The sequence below is a fragment of the Vigna radiata genome, unplaced genomic scaffold (assembly GCF_000741045.1).
Source record: "Vigna radiata var. radiata cultivar VC1973A unplaced genomic scaffold, Vradiata_ver6 scaffold_170, whole genome shotgun sequence".
Taxonomy (NCBI): Eukaryota; Viridiplantae; Streptophyta; class Magnoliopsida; order Fabales; family Fabaceae; genus Vigna; species Vigna radiata.
Window position 1 is genome coordinate 131,692 of NW_014542552.1, and position 6,324 is coordinate 138,015.

Genomic DNA, 6,324 nt, shown 5'->3' on the forward strand with positions numbered 1-6,324 from the left:
TTCAAACACGCACAACTACAAAATTGATTATAGATAGCGCTCAATAGATAGTGCTTTTTAAGAAAGACGCTATCTATTAATGTACGGAACAATGGATAGCGCTTATTCAAATAAGCGTTATTAGTGATAATAGAAATAGATAACACTTTTTTAAATAAGCGCTCTCTATAAGTAATTAATATTATTTTTTAATTCATAATTTAAAATAGATCAATAGGTAGCGTTTCTTTAAAAAAATATTTATTTCAAAATAATATTAACGTTTTTTCTAAAGAAAACGGTATCTATTATATTAAAATAAATAAAACTATTACGTGTTTAAAATTTTTTTAAAAAAAGTTGAGTTTAAGTGGTTTTTCTTCTCTGGAAAGCTTTTTGCGTTTTTGTAGAGCTTCTTTTCCCTCTAAAACAAATTTTTCCCTCATATCCTAAATTTTAGATTTTCGGCAAGTTTCACTATTTTCGCTCTAGTTTCACTTTCGATTTTTGCCTAATTTTACCTCTGATTTTCACCCTAATTTCCCCTCCAATTTTCGTCATGTTTCACGCGACGCGTTCGTCCCAAACCTGCGATGGAGCAAGCAGTGTTGCGTTGAGCCGCTTGCGGTGACCAGCTTTAACGCGGGTGCCATTAAAGCTAAGGTTCGGTAAGTTCTCGTCATTAACCATACGCGTGCCATTAAAACATATTTAAGCCTTTATGAAAATAATAACTTTGATTTCTTTAGTAGACTTCTTTTAAAGGAATCCTTTAGTTTTTCTGAATACATTCTAATGTTAGGCTTTTGTAACATTACTTTTTGTGCCTCATAACCGTCATAGGCCAAGCTTCAGCAATTGGGGAGTAGACATAATATTGACTCGGATTTGTCACAATCCCGCGAATTAGTCAAACAAGGTTAAAGGTAAAAGTCCGATTAGTTTTTTGTAAGTTTTCTCTTTCATTATCAGTGGAATTCTTATACAGAAATTTATGTATTATAAAGTCCATTTTACCATGATTCCTGCTTGTTTTAATTTTTTTCTAGATTGAATATATTTTAAAATTATTTTATTCAAAACCTAAGACATATTGGTGTTATTAGTTTGCTATTTGTATCACTTGTGTTGTTGATTTTCACTTTCACTGAAACCTTCAACTACCAAATATCGCTGCATGTGGCTTTACGAGTATTTTTATGGGACTAAAGTTTATTCTCCCCTCTACCATTCTACTCATGATCATAGGAGAATATGATCTTTGCTTTTCATTGTCGTACAGGTTTAATTCAAAACCTTTCATTATATTGCTAAACTTGGATTTATTTGAAATATTATAAAATGTTGATTGGTGATAGTTTAGACTGTAATTTGTCTTTGTTAAAACATATTTGATCTTTTTTGCTTGTTTTACTATTATCTTTTTGTTGATACAGATATCTATTTTCCCATGCCGTAAGCTATTGGTTTGCTAATCAATTTGAAAATTTGATTCATTTTAGTTCCAGTTTCCTTAGGACACTCTACTTGTGTCGATGGAGCATCTATGATGGATGGTACTGGAATTAATCCTGCAAACAGGGACCACCCAACTTCTTTAATGCATCCTTCAACAAAACGTCATAAATTGTATGCTTTCTTTGTTCATTTGATGCACGCATACATGTTGTAGTATGATTATTTTGATATCATTGTCGTTAACTTTGTGGCTTAGATTATATATTGATATTTGGAGTGTTATCGTGATTCTGTGTGCCTCTGCTACCAGAAAATAATCATAAATTGATGATTAACTGAATAAATTTGAATGCATCATTTATTGCATAATATTACCTCCATTACCCCCTCCTCCAACAAAAGTGCTACTGTCAAATGGAAAACTAGATTAAAACTGCAGATATAACAAGTTGTTAACCGATTATCAAATAGGCTGGAGTTCATTGGGAATGACTGCCATAACCATTATACCTTCACTTGATTGAAAAATAAAAAATTATAATTATAATTTATGAGGTTAAACTCATTTGTTTAAAACTCATGTTAGGAAATTTAATATTTATTTCCATTTGTTTGAGTTTTTAATCATCCCTGTTAAATTTATATTTATGTTTTTGCAGGAGAGCAAACAACAACCTACCTGTAATAGAAAGCCCTGGAACATATTCTGGAGAGACCAAAACTCCGAGTTTCACTGATGGAATAACTTGTAATTGTGCAATTATACGTGCTAAAAAAGTTTGTTCTTGCAGGACATACCCATCATCATACAACTAAATAATTATCGAGTCAACTAAATCTAGCTTTGCATTGATGAATTAAAAATTATGCACAAGCTATTACTTATGTCTATGCATGCTCAAATATGTGAAAGTTATTTTCATATTTCTCAAATTATGTTTATGTGGACACTAAACGATGTTTGACTTTTGAGAAACTACTTGGAATTTTCACATAATATTCTTATGCCACCAAAAGCCCTCTTTGGTGTCTGTCCAGAGCAAATGACTTTTGGTCTTGCAAAGTTTTTTTCTTTTATCATTTTCTACGTAAAAAGGTATTAATGGAATTTGTCCTTTATTATTTGTGACTGTTTTCCTTTTAAAATTTTATATGTAGTTATGCACAATGAACCAATGGTTTTTGTAATGTTTAGTCTGACATTAATGACAACTGTGCTATTGCTTTTACTGTATTATGTTGTTCGCTCATTGGCAATAGAGGACGTAGTCATGGAATGAATCACCTACATAGGCAAGGACTTGGTAGAAATAACTACTTCAGAACATGGAGATCCTAATCGAAAGATTCATTAGTGCAAAAACGCTGATTAACGTTGGTTATTTTAGGCTTTTAACGTCTACAAATGAATTGACGTCATTGTTGGTGACGTCATTAATGCGACGTCAGAAAAATAGTATAACCGACGTTTATCGTGACGTTAGTCACTAATAGGTCCGACGTCACTAAACATCGGTGTAGGGGGGCAATGGACGTCTAAAGACATTATATAGACGTCGGTCTTAACAATAACCGACGTCGAAGAGGCATTAAAGACTTCGAAAATGACCCTGACTGACGTCTAAAAGGGACTATAGACGTCGGTGTGTATATTAACCGACGTCTAATACAGTGGTTGTGTTTTAGTGCAGTTTTGTTCCCGTCTTTGGATATCCTAGTAGCACAATCTCCTTTTGTTAGTTTCCTCCCAAAAAAAAAAAAGCTTGCGTCTCTTGAATTTCTTAGGGATCTTTTCAACCCAAAACCGAACCTGGGTTCTTGTTTAGTTCCATTTTCATCCGCAAAAAGAAAAAATCATGGTCAAACGATAACTAGGCAACGACCCAGGGTCGTTTTTGGGTTGAAATGATCAAAAGAAATTCACTAGACGTTGCTTTTTTTCTTGGAGGCAGCTAGCAGAGGGAGAATGTGTTACTACATTACCCCAAGAAAGGAACAAAACTGCACTAAAACACAACACAAAGAAAGAAAATTTTAATTAGTTGAAGCAGAAGATAATCGATGAAAGACTAAACAAAGTTTAAACGGTAAGCATAAAAAAAAAACCACAATTTCATTTTAAATACAACCGTAAACTCTTCGCAACATTCAGTTTCTGATATCGTCTTCCTCTTCTCCATTTTTTCTTGCGGCCTCTTCTTTTTCTCGCTTGCAGCACCTATTCTTTTTTTCTCTTGCGGCATTCCATTGTTGCACAATCGTTAAAGAAAAAGATGAGGACGCAGACATTGTTTCTAAAATTTAAAAAGGAAAATTGACGTCAGACCTACTTACAACATACGTCAATTTGGTTAACATCGACCCTAGGCCAACATACGTTCAATAGTGTCAAACCTAGGGTAGTCATGTCATTTAACATCTATGGTCCTAGGACTAATGTTAAAAAACCAAATTGACATATATTGTGGGTAGATCAAACTTCAATTTGGATGAAATATTTACAAAAGTGTTACTACACATTTTTAACGGCAAAATATACTACTTACGACGTGGATATGGTAATGTTATAAACTCCTTTTACACTAGTGTTGCTTCAAGTATGCATGACAAGATTCTTAGACAACTTAATGGTTGAGTTGTAATCGCATATCACAGTGATGCAGTCTCCATAAGAATGTCCCAACTCCTTCAAGATTCTCTTCATCCATACTCTTGACAAGCACAAACAACAACTATTATAAATTCTACCCTTGTGGTTGATAAAGTCACAATCAATTATTTCTTTAAACACCATGAAACAACACTTCGACTCATTAAAAACACATAATCAGATATACTATTTATATCTTCAATATCCCCTGCATAATCACTATTTGTGAATCTGAATAGTTGACCATATCTCTTGTTGTCTTATAATAAATTCCATAGTCCACAGTTTCTTTTACGTAATGTAGTGATCTTTTAGCTCTTTGAAGATGAATATCAATTTATTTTTCCATTTATCTGCTTATGAAGAATGTAACAAACATCAATACAGACCTTTTGGTGGTGACAAACATCAAACTCTCAACCAATTACTTATAATAGTGTTTCATCATGCTCAATCTATAATCGAGAACTACTATATTACATTATAATAAAGTTACTTATTGTTATTATTATGGTTATTATCATCTTATTATTATTATTATTATTATTATCATTATTATTATTATTATTATTATTATTATTATTATTATTATTATTTTATCTTTTCTAACATTCTTGAGAAAAATCTATTAAATTTATTTTCATTATTCCTTTCATAGAAAAAAAGAGTTAAAAATGATATTATGTTCGTCATGAATATGATTCACGTAAGTCTAAACAAAAGTTAATGTGTATAAATATTTTTCTTCTAGTAACAACAAATGAAATGGTGATTCATTCAATTTGATATGTGATTTTTAAAGTTTTTTCTATCATATCAAGTGATGGTTCAACCTCTTTGAATATTATCTTTTTTATAATGATATGTTATATCATACTTTAAGTTTTGTTTGATAACATTTATAAAATAATTTGTCCTACTAAAGCTCTTATTGATTTAGGAAGCACTTGAACTAAAAGTATGTATCTATAAAAAAAAAATAGTTTATGTAGAAAATAATTTAATTTCAAATAACTGATAATAAATCTTTATTTAGAAAATAATTTAATTTCAAGTGACTGATAATAAATTTAATATATATTAGATTCATAAATTTTAAAATATTATTTATGACATGTAATTGGAAGAAATTGTTTTACTTCACAGCATCCTTATGACTTTTATGATTTAAAAGTTGTTCCTTCATGTTCTTATTGTACTTAAATCTTAAAATATAAGCCTAACTTTTAATATTTTGCTTGTGTGTTTTTGTATGGAGGAAAAACATCAATTTTCTCAAAAGCTTGTTGAAATTTTTAGTCTAATTTTGAAACTAAAGTTGATATCATTATTATACTATTACATATTATATGATTTTCCATTTGAAAAGTACCACGTCATTAGTCTTAGGTTAATTTTTTTTTAAATAAGTTTTGAACTCAAATAGTTGTTTGTGATTAATGGATTCCTAATCACGGCCAGTCATGCCCAATTCCCGCTAAGTAACTCTTACCAGTAATTTTGTTTATGAGCAATGTTTTAAGAGTTCTTATTGCTGGGGACTATCGGACCTCTCGGTCTCCCATCTCCTTAGACGTGTGGTCAACTAACAATCTTAATTGGATTGTACATAATGGTATTGACCGCAGCTTGTTCGGACCGATCGTCCCTTCTTGTGGTCTTATCTGGACAATTAATCTATATGTCTGTATGGTCGTACAGTACAATAAGGTTGAAGAATGTACATTATCATGGGCTTACTAGTGAGACCATCATTTTGAGACATGGACAAATCTCTAGATGAAACTTATAAAACAAGATACATGCACAAAGTCGTAACATGCAACCACTTGTTAGAACCTAAAATGAACATCAATATAAATGTGTTATTTAGGAAAACTCGATTAGAGGAATTACTGGTAAGTGTTTATAAACAATAGGTGTGAGGTTCAAACTCAAAAAGTTCCTTACACTAAAATACAATATTTTGTTTTAAGAGATTATATATTTTATTTTATTTTATTTTTTAAATTATGTGAAATTTTTAGAAATATTTAATATAATTTAAAAAATAAATAAATAAATTATATTACCATTACTAATGTTTTTAGTAATTATTAATTTTATGGATAAATACTATTTATGGGTTAACCATTTTTAATTTTATTACATATTACTATTTTATTACGAAACTGTTTTAGTATTCTATTTTATTAAACTATTAGTATTCATAATATTCAGAAATCTTTGGATGCAAT

The 6,324-nt window shown here is 30.4% G+C and overlaps 1 long non-coding RNA gene across 1 annotated transcript; it reads left to right on the forward strand.

Moving 5' to 3' along the window:
- The first annotated feature begins 349 nt into the window (after window positions 1-349).
- Window positions 350-2,763, forward strand: LOC106780300. Its single transcript, XR_001377250.2, has 4 exons — window positions 350-647; window positions 823-905; window positions 1,482-1,608; window positions 2,097-2,763. It is a non-coding gene; the product is annotated as an uncharacterized LOC106780300 (long non-coding RNA).
- Window positions 2,764-6,324: the final 3,561 nt, after the last annotated feature.